Source organism: Trachypithecus francoisi, unplaced genomic scaffold, assembly GCF_009764315.1.
Source record: "Trachypithecus francoisi isolate TF-2019V2 unplaced genomic scaffold, Tfra_2.0 Lachesis_group1, whole genome shotgun sequence".
Lineage (NCBI taxonomy): Eukaryota > Metazoa > Chordata > Mammalia > Primates > Cercopithecidae > Trachypithecus > Trachypithecus francoisi.
The window spans coordinates 120,943,144-120,957,282 of record NW_022681454.1 but is presented as its reverse complement, the minus strand read 5'-3'; positions in this window follow the sequence as shown (position 1 = coordinate 120,957,282).

Genomic DNA, 14,139 nt, shown 5'->3' with positions numbered 1-14,139 from the left:
CTAACTAAATGTTTGTAAATGTTATTTATCTTTTTAAAAAATGAACTTTTAGTTTTGTTGATCTTTTGTATTTTTTTATGTCAATTTCATTTACTTTTCCTCTAATCTTTATTATTTCTTTCTTCCTGCTCATTTGGGGGCTTTGTTTCTTCTTCTTTAGATTCTTAAGGTATAAGCTTAGGTTGTTTCCTTGAAGCCTTTCTTTTTCCTAAAGTAGGCATTTATTGCTATAAACTTTCTTTTTAAAACTTCTTTTGCTGCATCTCAATAATTTTGGTATGTTGTTTTCTAGTTTTCTTTGTCTCATTGTATTTTTAATTTTCTTTTTATTTTTTCTTTGGCCTGCTAATTGTTCATTAGTGAGTTGTTTAATTTCCACATATGTGTAAATTTTCTGAATTTTCTCTTTTTGTTGATTCTTAGTTTTATACCATTGTGGCCAGAAAAGATAAATGATATGATTTCAATCTCCTTGTATACTTTAAGAATTGTTTTGTGGTCCAACATATTATCTGTCCTGCAAAGTATACCAAGTCTGCTGTAGAAGAATGTCTATTATTCTACTGTTAAATAGAACTTTCTGTATATGTCTTTTAGGTCCATTAAGTGTATAGTGTTACTCAAATTTGCTGTTTTCATATTGATTTTCTGTCTGGGTTACCTATTCATTTTTGAAAGTGGAGTGTTGAAGTCCCCCACTGTTATTGTATTTTTTTTCTCCCTTCAGTTCTGTTTATATTTTTTTAAAAAATTTAGGTGCTAAAATGTTGGGTGCATCTATATTTATAATTGTTATATCCTTTGGTAATTTGACCCCATTATCTTTATATAATGACCTTCTTCATCTTTTTTTTTACAGTTTTTTATTTAAAGTCTATTTTGTCTGATAGTAGTATAACCAATCCTGGTGTGTTTTGGCTATCATTTGCATAAAATATCTTTTTGTATTCCTTTACTTTCAGCGTATGTGTATTCTTCAAGTTAAAGTGAGTTTTTTAATAAGCAACACACAGTTGAATTTTGCTCTTTTATCCATTCAGCCACTTTTTATTGGATAATCTAATCCATTTACATTTAAAGCAATTATTGATGAGTAATGATCTTCTATTGCCATTTTGTTAATTGTTTTCTGAGTCTCTTGTAATTCCTTTGTTCCTTTCTTTCTCTCTTGCTATATTCCAGGCTCCTACAAAGGTACACTCATCATAAGTGACAAGACAGTAGTAAGAAAATAAGGAGAGTTTTAAGAGTTGTTTTTATTTTTTCTACTCAGCAACTATTAAGAAAGGTTTATAGAATGATATATTGATCTCAGCTCTATGGCTTTTCCTCTTATTTACAAGGAGTTTTTATTAAAAAGTGAAGTTGGTACTAAGATGACAGAATAATTGAATTACATATTTAGCAGATTAGTAATTTTTGAGAGCCAAACAATCCCTGGGGAGACTTTTTAAATTGATTTTAATGGCAGATTTAATGCAAGGTGGTTGCCTGAAGGAAGCAGCTGACTACAAAGCATGTAATTATAGATTTTCCATTTTACAGGTAACCTTAGAATCATACATAAACCTGTCAGAATTTCTTCAAGAAATGTAATGTGATGACAAGATTAATATTCTAGAGCTAGAAAAAGGTATTTTTATAATAATTGTTGATCAAGTTTTTAAGGTAAGAATTCAGGACCTGGCTGACCTATGAGTTTGAGAACTACTTTCTTTTCTTTTTTTTTTTTTTTTTTTCTGAGACGGAGTCTGGCTCTGTCGCCCAGGCTGGAGTGTAGTGGCTGGATCTCAGCTCACTGCAAGCTCTGCCTCCTGGGTTTACGCCATTCTCCTGCCTCAGCCTCCCGAGTAGCTGGGACTACAGGTGCCCGCCACGTCACCTGGCTAGTTTTTTGTATTTTTTTTAGTAGAGACGGGGTTTCAACGTGTTAGCCAGGATGGTCTCGATCTCCTGACCTCGTGATCCGCCCATCTCGGCCTACCAAAGTGCTGGGATTACAGGCTTGAGCCACCACGCCCGGCTGAGAACTATTTTCAATTGTCATTTGATCTGTACTGCTTTTGTAATACATCACTTACAAACTTTTGTAAGCTGTATTTACTCAAGCTACCACAGTTTGGGGGTAAATTAGCTACATGGAAACAGATAAAACTAACATAATTCTTCCATGACCATTTGATTTAGGTGTTAGATGATCTACACACTGTGTGTGTGTGTGTGTGTGTGTGTGTGTATGCTTATCCTCTGTGTATATGCATTAATGAGTTGGATAACATTTTACCTCACTTTAGATTACGTAGTTTAATGATTTCCCAACTGTGTTACTAGTGTAGATTCCAAAGAGAATCCTAAGGGCAATGATGTCTTGGAATCGGGTAACAGTGACTGTGTAGGCAGGGTTTCCCAATGTTTACTCAATACTTATTGCATTTCTGAATCAGCCTTCACTTCTAAAGAGAAATCAGTTGCCAGATAAGTTTGAAATATCACTGCTTTAGTTAACCCGCGTTTCAATCTACAGATGAGGACCTAACTTCAGTTTACTAGGGTATGGTTTGCCCAAGTGAAGAAAATTTTCCTTTGTAGGCATTCTCCAACTAGAAAGAATATTATTAACCATCTTTAAAGAAAAAAAAAACCACTTTAATAATAAGTGGCCTCAGAGATTCAACTTTAATTTCATGACAAAGTAATAGAATATATTAATTATAATGTCATTGGCTTCAATATGCAATTTCTAGATATTTATTTAACTTTTAAAATAGCTGTTCTTATATGAAAATTTTAAACATGCTTATCAAAGAAAGCTTTGAAACAGCAATTATTTTTTAAAAATTCAGTGACTACATGTATTGTGCACATTATTTCATACACAGAATGAATCACATTCCTATCTCTGGTCTGTTTCCAAATCCATTCATTACACCACTCCCAGAATAACATCTAAAGAAAAAGTCTGATAAAGTTTCTCTTTCCTGCAAATTATCCCATAGCTTTTGGTGGCCTATAGGAAGCAGACTAAACTCTTTAACACTGCCCGCAGTACCGTCTTTAATGTGGCTGCTCCTACATAACTCTCCAACCTCCTCTCCTGCCACTCCCTTCATTATGTTTTCTACTTGGGCTACAAAGCACCATTTATAATTTATTGTACACACTTTGCTATAATGGTTAATTGCATAAATTCTGAATCTGGCATACTATGTTCAAATCCTTACACTGTGACATTTGGCAAGATGTTTAACCACTCAGTTTGAAGAGTAAATATGTCAATATATAAAGAATGATGAATTTCCGCTTCTGGCCATACAATTTTGAAATGAGTGTTAGTGAACTTGACATCCTTCTGAAACAACTAGAAAAGTGGGAGAAATAAATTTTGAATATTGAAAAAATGAGCTGCACAGAATTGTGATATCTTTAAGAAGAAAAACAAAAAGGGTGATCCCCCTAATCACGTCAGCTTTGTGCCTGAAGACACTAAATGGACCACAGCACAAAGAGATGAAACCTAAGTAGAGCAGTAGAAGCTAAATCATCTTATTCTGTTGAGAAGACAAATCATGTTGTAGGAGAAGGCGAAAGTTATGAGAGAGAGTGCCAGGCAGGAGGGTAGGAAACCTGAATAGGGGTCTTCTCGTGTCTGTTGCTGAACATATTAATGCAAATACATAGAATGTGATTCTGCAATGCTGAACTATGAACATAAATAATTCCTAGAACAAATGCATGGCTGGGAGATATTTGACTTCAGAGCAGACAGAGTGGAAAGATTCCAATACCTCAGATACTCCAGAAAATTCAAATCTTGGTAGTAGTATTAAATTAGACCTACTTCAAAGATTAAGTTAGTTCTGCCCTTGGAAGGCCTAAAATTAAACCTTGATTAGGTCAATAATATCTATAAGTTATTTAAGTACCCAAGGAAACAGAATAAAGAAGAGAGTAAAATTCAATCAATATGGTAAAATATTGGCCATTCAATCAAAAATTACTAGACAAAAGAAGAAACAGAAAAAAAGTGGCCCATAATCAAGACAAAAATCAAGTAAGAGAAAGAGATCAAGAAATGACAGAAATGATAAAATTAGCAGAAAGGGGGTTTAAAACAACTATTATGAAAGAGCTTAAGAATTTAAACAAAAAAATTAGAAAAATAGAAAAGGAAGATAGGGAAAAAAATCATGGATGGAACTTCCTAAACTGAAAAAATTACATTATCAAAATGAAAAACTAACTGGATGAAACTGACATCAAACTAAACAAACCAAAATAAAAGAACAATGAACTTAAGTACATAGCAATATAAGCCAGAAGAAGACAAACATCAAATTGTAATCATGGGTGGCAGAAATGGAAAAATGTCTTTCAAACAATATGAATCATACAGAGGATGTTTGTGACCAAAAAGTAATAAATTAAAAATAAATAACCAAAAAATGAATAATTTCCAAGTTTTTAGAAATACTTCTAAATAATCTAAATATTTCTAAATAATTCATGGTCCAAGGACATATCACAAGACACTTCAAATATCTGAACTGCCATCACTAACAGCACTCTTTCCACCTATTTCTACTAACAGTCTGTTTGAGGACATTTAAGTTTTTTCTATCATGTTCTTCAAAATTTATTTCAGACTGCATCCAGTGCCTGGTTCCAAAACAACTCCCCAAATTTTTCTGTGTTTGTTATAGCAGCATCAGACTTCCATGTACTAAAATTTGTATGCGTTATCTACTGCTGCATAACAATATTACCAAAAAATTAACAATTTAAAACCATGTACATTTATTATCTCACAGTTTCTATGTGTCAGGAGACTGGATACACCTTAGCTAGTTTTATGCTGCAATCCAAGTCATTGATTGCAATGCATTTATTGCAACCAACATGTCAGCTGGGTTGTGATCTCATCTGAAGTTCTACTGGGGAAGAATCTGTTTCACAATTCATGCAAGTTGATGGCAGAATTCATTTCCTTTTGGTTGTTAAACTGAGCATTTCAATTTCTTGCTAACTATTGGAAATCACTCTTAGAGGCCACCCATAGTTCCTTGTTACATAAAGTGTTTCTTACTCCAGCATGACAAGTGTTACACTTAAATGATTACATGACTTTTATAATTGCATACATCCCATAATCTTTACTGCATTTTGTGGGATAGAAGTAAGTCACAGGTCACACCAATACTCAAGAGGAAGGGGTCACATAACAGAATGAGTATATATTAATATAAATATGAATTATACACAAGGAGATGGATAGATCCATTTATTTATTTAGATTTATATACTGTATTTAGACAAGTATATGTGTATGAAGATATATATGTATTATTACTATTTATTTATTTACTTATTTTTTGAGATGGAGTTTTGCTCTTATTGCCCAGGTTTGAGTGCAATGGTGCAATGTCAGCTCACAGCAACCTCTGCTTCCCGGGTTCAAGTGCTTCTCATGCCTCAGCCTCCCAAGTAGCTGGGATTACAGGCATATGTCACCACACATGGCTAATTTTGTACTTTTAGTAGAGACAGGGTTTCTCCATGTTGGCCAGGCTGGTCTTGAACTCCTGACCTCAGGCAATCTGCCCGCCTCAGTCCCCCAAAATGCTGTAATTACAGGTGTGAGCCACCGTGCCTGGCCTATTTGTATATTTAGTAATGAAAATATCTTCATAGTTATGTCCTGACAAAATGCTTTATACTTGTAATTTCAATCTGCCAAATGAACGATTTGGGATTTTAATTGATTGGTTGATTGGTTTCACTGGTAAATACAAATGATTTAACATAATATATATATATATATATTATATATATAACTGCATATATAATATGCAATATGTATTTTATATATATAACTGCAAAGGAATGATAATGGACACAGGATATGACAGAATTCATTGTTAATTTATCATTTTGCCACTGGGAAATAATTGGAGGTAAGTGACTTCAATTTAGAAAAAAAAAAAAAACTTTATGTGTCTGTTAGATGATATTTAATATTCTAACTAGAGAGTTTAAAGTAAAGGAGAAGCATAATTGAAGTACAATTAAAACCAGGAAAATCAACCTCTTCATTGTAAGAGTATGAGAAGAGGTTGAGTCAGAAACCTACAAAGAGTGCTTACTAGTTAGATAAGCAAATAATTGGCACATGTTTTTTCCTCTGAATTTGTCACTTCTTCATTGGTCAAAAGATTTCAGACATGGAATGTGTGGCTGTAATGCTGCTAATAACTATTCCGGAAATACTGATCTCTCTGATGAACTGGTAACTCGTTGAGTATGGTTTTGTATATCTACATATACTATGTGTTTGAGGCACCCATTACCACTTAATCTATCATCAGTTCACTTTTGATATTGAATGGTGAATGAAGGTATGCAGGAAGACCTCATCCTATGGTCTACCATTTATGATTGGACCAGAGGCAGAGTCTCACTCCGTTGCCCAGGCTGGAGTGCAGTGGCACAATCTTGGGTTACTGAAGCCTCCACCTCCCAGGTTCAAGCAATTCTGCTGTCTCAGCGTCCTGTGTAGGTGGGATTACACGCACCAGCCACATGCCCAGTTAATTTTTGTATTTTCAGTAGAGATGGGGTTTTGCCATGTTGGCCAGCTTGGTCTCAAACACTTGACCTCAAGTGATCTGCCTGCCTCGGCCTCCCAAAGTGCTAGGATTGTAGGCCTGATCCACTACGCTCTGCCTATACCAGAATATTTTAAGTTTAACTTTGTTAGATCATTAATATAGCCATATTTTCATTTTTAATTCTCTCTCTTTCTATCCTTTCACACATACACATGAACACACCCACCAACACACACAATTAGGAAGTGGCAAGATATACAAATTTGAGAAATATATTCATAAATATGATTTCTATAGTGCCTTGTATAGTGAGTAACAATAAATATTTGTTAAATTGATGAAGTTTTAAAATTTGGAAACAGTAATTTATTTTTATTATTACTAACATTAGTTGAAGCTAATACCAAGACTTCTCAAGAACATAGGAAATATTAAAAACAAACGAACAAACAATAAACTTAAAGTTATGGATCACACTGACTTGGTGATTTCAATGGTCAAATATACAAACATCATAATTAGACTCCTTTTTCCTCATTAATTAGGAAGTATGTCAGCAATTAAACAACGTGATTACGCTGAATATTTTATAAGGTTTTCAGAGTTTTAAAACATTTTTAAAATATTTAAAATGTTTTTAAAATACTTAAAATAAGTTTTAAAATATTTTCAGTTTTGTGTATACAAAAGTTGTGATTAATCATACATTTTCTATTGAACTTGCAATATATTTTTAAAGCTTTATTAAAGTCTACTTTAGATACCATAAAGTTCATTGGTAAGTAAAAGCCAATAAATTTTCAGTAAATTTTTAGAGTTGTGTGATCATTACCAAATTCCGTTAGAACTTTTCCATCACACTAAAAAATTTCCCTCAAGCCTCTTTTCAGCCAATTTCAGCTTCTACTTCCAGCCCTAAGCAACCATTGATCTGCTTTCTATCTCTATAAATCTACTTTTTCTGAATATTTTATATAAATAGAATCATACAATAGGTAATATTTTGCATCTGGTTTTTTTCACTTATCACAATGTTTTTGAAGTTTATTTATGTTAAAACAGTGCTTTATGTTGTATCTAAGAATTGTTTGCCTAACCCAAGGTCTTGACACTTTTCCTTAATGTTTTCATCCAGAACTGTTATAATTTTAGCTTTTACATTTAGGTCTATGTGATCTCTGTTGACTTAATCTTTCTGCATGATATAAAGAAAATTCTTAGACAAACATATCTATATTCAAAAAGATATAAATTTGTATTGACTTACCTTGAAATGTATTTTATTTTTTCATTTGTATATATTCAAGGCCAGCACACCAGAAATTCACTTAGACTAAGATAATTATAATTAAAAAAAACAGTCTCGGGATGAACTGAGAAGTAGTTCTGTTGGCTTTGTACCACTCCTTATCTTTCTTATTACTTACTTTCTCCTCATTACCCTATAGGAGAAAAAGAGATCTTCTGGCAGCTTGCTGTTAGTCAGAACCAATACAGAATTTTCTTCCTCCACACTCTCTCAATAAAACATAAAGGTATGTTCTATTTTGTTTCAGTGTAATTTCCTGCTAAAGACAAAATAAAATTTTTCTGAGTACTTAGGGATATTTAGAGTACTTGCTGTCAAAATAGCTATGGAAAGGAAAACAACAGTGAAAGGACCTAGAGTAATCAATATAATTGCTAATTAAAATATGTCAAAAATGCATCCAATACTAATAATCCAAGGACAGCGAGAAAATTGTCCTAGAAATTATGCGACGCTTATGAGATATATTTCTCCTTGCTGATGAGGGGAAGAATATTAGAAAATTTGAGGTTATTTTTCTTTCAACTAAAACCTTATTAGTGCTTCTTTACATAAGCAGGTCTCCCTTCTTAGTTTATTTCTCTTTCCCTTTTATACAAGAACCTTGTTAGAATACTGAATTGTTAGAATTGTTAGAATTAATCTGAAGAGTCAATAATCCCACCCACTATAGCAGGAAAGAATGATTAGTAGATAGATTAATAATGACTGTATTTACTTTTATAATATGAGAGCTAATCATTCTCATGCTGATAGGAATAAAGTAATGCCAATGACAATTTAGACTTAAGTAGCAGTAATGTAGTAATAAAGAACAATCAACAATTTTATTGCTACCACTCATAAAATACATTACCTTTTATCCTAAGAAAGTTTCAAGTATGTAATTGTAATCATAATTTTAACTCATGAATTTATGCATTTTTATTCCTAGATATCAGCTGGCGTTATTTCATTTAATTGAAGAAGAACACTCAGCATTTTATTACCTCTTGAAAGTCTGAATAGTAAAGATACATTTTCTAAAGATGGTGAATTCTTATTCAGTATAGCTTGTGGCTTACAAATGATCCATTCATACCATTCACAGCTATTAAAAAACAATATGTGCATTTGAGTTCTCTGCCACCAAATCTAGGAGACATCAGGAAGAGCAAGGTTTTCAATGCAGCTGTACAGTCTTCTTTTAGAGTGATGGTTCTCAAAGTGTGGTACCTAGACAAGCAGTGTCAGCCCCGTCACTGAAAGAGATCAGAAACAATGGGAGTAGATGCCCAGCAAGCTGTGTTTTAACAAGTCCTCTGGGTAATTCTGATGCTTAATAAAGTCTTGGTAACTATTAATTCTAAGTTAATAATCACTGATAAATTCTTAGTAGGTAGGCTCCTGTTCTATAATGCGTTCCATATTCTCTCAGTCCTAAATGAACTAGCTCAACTTCCCTTGGAAGTGATTGCATCTGAGTCTGCATCCTCCATGGGGATTGAGATGGAAAAGCTCAGAGTTAGGAAGGAGTACCAAGATGCAGCTGAGGTAAAAAGCTGTAATGCAGAAAGGATGACCAGGTTCTAAAATGATGGCCCCTGTGGAAATCTTTGATTGAAACAGCCATGAATTTCACAACAGTGCATTTCAGAAACAGAGACCAGACGGGAAAGAAACAGGTGCTCGTAGAGGATTATTAAGTATTAATTAATTAGGTCAAGGTGTACTGTTCCCAAGGCCCGCTAGGATGCTTTCCAAACGGTGGTCTAGTTGTCAATCTCCATTATAATGTTAGTCTTGCTCTCAGTTTAACCCATACTTACGAAGGGAACTGTGAGACTTTAACTTTCAGTCCCTGTCTTCTAGATTATTTAGAAACTCTCCCTTCCCAATCTGCCAGGCATACTTTGCCTTTGTTTACTTTCTAAACACTTTTACTGAAGAGTTTGAGTTATGTAATTTTTCTGTCTGAAAGCTTGCAGTGCTCTCATTTTCTTGCCAGCTATTAATATATACATTCTTGCTAACTTGACATCTGAGGCCTTCTAAAATGGATGTCAATTACCCTTCCAATCTAACCTATAACTGTTTCCCAATATGCATGCTGTATTCACTAAGTTGGACAGTTTACCCTTCCTTGAATACTCTCAATAACCTCTCCATTGTTATCCTGCCTGATTCTGTTCCCTCAAATTCTCTTCTAGGTGCCTAACATATAATACTTTTTGTGGGATGTGGTCTCACTCTGTCACTTGGACCTATCTAATTCTCTTTGTATTTCCTCTACAACTCCTTGTTACAAATTCTACTTATTTGTTCCTAACATGGTAACTACAGTATGATAGGAATTACACATCCATTTATTCAACACATAAAAATTAGAATTATGATATCTACTTCAAAGACCTTTTCAAATATGCTAATGATGAATGCAATTTTATTGTTTATTAACTTTTAATAATATTATTCACAAAAATATAAGGACAATAATGTAGAAAGTATTCAAAACATAAATTCCAAAAGGAATTATTGACAACTAAGTCTCTGTCAAGACATCTAAGATATCTCTATCATCACTGAATTTAGATTCTAGTTAGGAAAAATAGAGTAGATTTATGATGTTCCTAACACAAAGAAATGACAATGCTTGAGGTGTTGGACACCCCAGTTACCCTAATTTGATCGTTATGCATTGTGTGCTTGTTTAAAAATATCACATGTGCTTCATATATATGCACGATGATTATGTATCCATAACTAAACTTTAAAAAATTAAAAAGAATAATTTTACAGAATGAAAATATAATTAAGAAAACAGAACAAAATGATGGAATGCAGTGTGATTTTACAGGAGAGATACTTAAAGCTAGTTTTTCAAGCAAGGTCTGTCTTCAGTGATTTACTCATTCATTTGTTCATTCATTTATTCAGTGATATATTCATTCATTTATTATGCTTATAGTAGTAAATATTATATAAAAATAAATCATGGAAATGTATAAAGAATGACTGGTGAAGGTGGGCATTTTTATTTTAGATGAAGTAGTTGGGGACATCCTTCAGAGAGGCAATCATTGTAGCAGGTACCTGGATAACAAGCAGGAGTCAACACAGATAATTTGGTAAAAGATGTTACAGTGAGTGGACATCTAAAAATAAAGAAAATTCCCACAAAGATCAGGAAGTCTTCTAAGGAAATCTGCTTAAGAAATGTTCCTACCCAGCGGGGCAGGCTTTTAGATATTTTGGCTTAGTATCCATGTCCAAAGTTGTGCAGGCTTAAGCAAACCAACCCTCTCAGGCTCGGGGGGTTTGCTTGCCACATGTTGATGGTCAGAGGATGTGAGCGTGGGAAAGTTTCCAGAGTAAGAACACTGTGTGGTAACTGATGAATTCCGCTTCTGATGTGAGTGGATGCTTCCTCGACTTTGTGAGCTTTAAACTGATGCCAAAATCATCAAACTGCATGTATTTCTTTCTATTTTCTCTCCATTTTCCTTGTCTGCCAATGTTCAGAACATTCACATACATCATTTAACTAGACAAACAGGCCCAACAGTAACCTGTTCTCAGTTACTCCTGTGACCAGATAATTTTCTTATTTGAGTTTCCCAAGATATTCCCCCAGTATAAAGACACTATGTACTCCAGGTGAGAAGTGTTGGCTCACATCTGTAATCCCTGCACTTTGGGAGGCTGAGGCGGGCGGATCGCCTGAGGTCAGAAGATCGAGACCAGCCTGACCAACATGGTGAAACCCTGTCTCCACTAAAAATACAAAAGTTAGCTGGGCATGGTGGTGGGCACCTGTAATCACAGCTGCTTGGGCGGTTGAGGCAGGGGAATCACTTGAATCTGGGAGGCAGAGGTTGCAGTGAGCCGAGATCATGCCACAGTACTCCAGTCTGGGTGACAGAGTGAGACTCCGTCTCAAAGAAAGAGAGAAAAAAAGACACTGCGTACTCTAGAAAGTGATCCTTTACAAAGGAATTTTAGTTTTTAGCTCTAATAAATTTATTATAAATTTAACTGAGATGAGAATCAATCCTTCACTGTGTTTTACACAGTGAGATCAAGAAATTGCCATTTTACAACAAAGTAAATGTCAGTCAGTTAAAATGCTATGGTATCAAATAATTCTTTTCCCATTTACAAGTGAAAACATATAAGACAGATGTCCATTCTTGATGTTTTGAAAGAAAAAAAGCAGAAAATAAAAATAAAAAAAAAACACTTAATTCTACTTAACATGTATGCAGCGTGTAAGCAAATAGTATTTCAAAATATCTATATATAAATGTAAGTTTATGCCCCCAAATGTTGATCCATCTCTCCTTCACTCTTAATTTATCTGTAGAGCAATAAAATTGCTAAAAAGTTGCTGCTGCCAATACCAGTTCTCTGTTGGCAAATTTGATGTTATACTTTAAAAATAAGTGAAGAAGCAGCCAATTGCACTGGCAATAAAGCACTCAAGCATCAACCACTGGACACTGGACCTTTTTTCTGTCTCTCCAAAGCTTTGACCACACACAAATCTCTGGATAAAACTCTTCTCCTGGCACAAATTTTTGGGTAAACTTCATCACATTAAAAGGCAGGAAAAGGAGTTTTTAGACCTACCTCTGTTACTGCAACTTGCACAATCTTAGATAAGCTCAACCATTTTTGAACTCTATTTTAATGGTTAACAAGATGGCTTGGTCTAAATGACATCCTGGTTCTCTGTGGTTTTAACATTCTGAGCGCTTTTTCCCTGGCCTGTTTGCATGCAGCTCTCCCTCATTGCGGCTGATTTATGAGCCACATTTACCTTTTCTTCATTTCCCTTGATTTCCAGGGTATTTGTAAATATAGAGGAATGAACCCGAGGGAAGGAACTGGAGAGGAGAGGAGGGAGAAGACATGCTGCTGAGAGTCAAGTTACACATCTTTCACCACAACACTTAGGAGAAAATAATTTCGCTAGTTTCCATTAAGTTTGAACTCTCAGGCAGGAAAGTATCTTCAGGTGAGAGTATTTATTTATTTATTTTATTTATTTACTTATTTTTATTATTATACTTTAAGTTCTAGGGTACATGTGCATAACGTGCAGGTTTGTTCATATGTATACTTGTGCCATGTTGGTGTGCTGCACCCATCAACTCGTCAGCACCCATCAATTCATTATTTATATCATGTATAACTCCCAATGCAATCCCTCCCCCCCGCCCATGATAGGCCCCAGTGTGTGATGTTCCCCTTCCCTAGTCCAAGTGATCTCATTGTTCAATTCCCACCTATGAGTGAGAACATGCGGTGTTTGGTTTTCAGTTCTTGTGACAGTTTGCTAAGAATGATGATTTCCAGCTGCATCCATGTCCCTACAAAGGATGCAAACTCATCCTTTTTTATGGCTGCATAGTATTCCATGGTGTATATGTGCCACATTTTCTTAATCCAGTCTGTCACAGATGAACATTTGGGTTGATTCCAAGTCTTTGCTATTGTGAATAGTGCCACAATAAACATACGTGTGCATGTGTCTTTGTAGTAGAGTAATTTATAATCCTTTGGGTATATACCCAGTAGTGGGATGGTTGGGTCATATGGTACATCTAGTTCTAGATCCTTGAGGAATCCCCATACTGTTTTCCATAATGGTTGAACCAGTTTACAATCCCACCAACAGTGTAAAAGTGTTCCTATTTCTCCACATCCTCTCCAACACCTGTTGTTTCCTGACTTTTTAGTGATTGCCATTCTAACTGGTGTGAGATGGTATCTCATTGTGGTTTTGATTTGCATTTCTCTGATGGCGAGTGATGATGAGCATTTTTTCATGTGTCTGTTGGCTGTATGAATGTCTTCTTTTGAGAAATGTCTGTTCATATCCTTTCCCCACTTTTTGATGGGGTTGTTTGTTTTTTTCTTGTATATTTGTTTGAGTTCTTTGTAGATTCTGGATATTAGCCCTTTGTCAGATGAGTAGATTGCAAAAATTTTCTCCCATTCTGTAGGTTGTCTGTTCACTCTGATGGTAGTTTCTTTTGCTGTGCAGAAGCTCTTTAGTTTAATGAGATCCCATTTGTCAATTTTGGCTTTTGCTGCCGTTGCTTTTGGTGTTTTAGACATGAAGTCCTTGCCTATGCCTATGTCCTGAATGGTACTACCTAGGGTTTCTTCTAGGGTTTTTATGGTACTAGGTCTAACATTTAAGTCTCTAATCCATCTTGAATTAATTTTCGTATAAGGAGT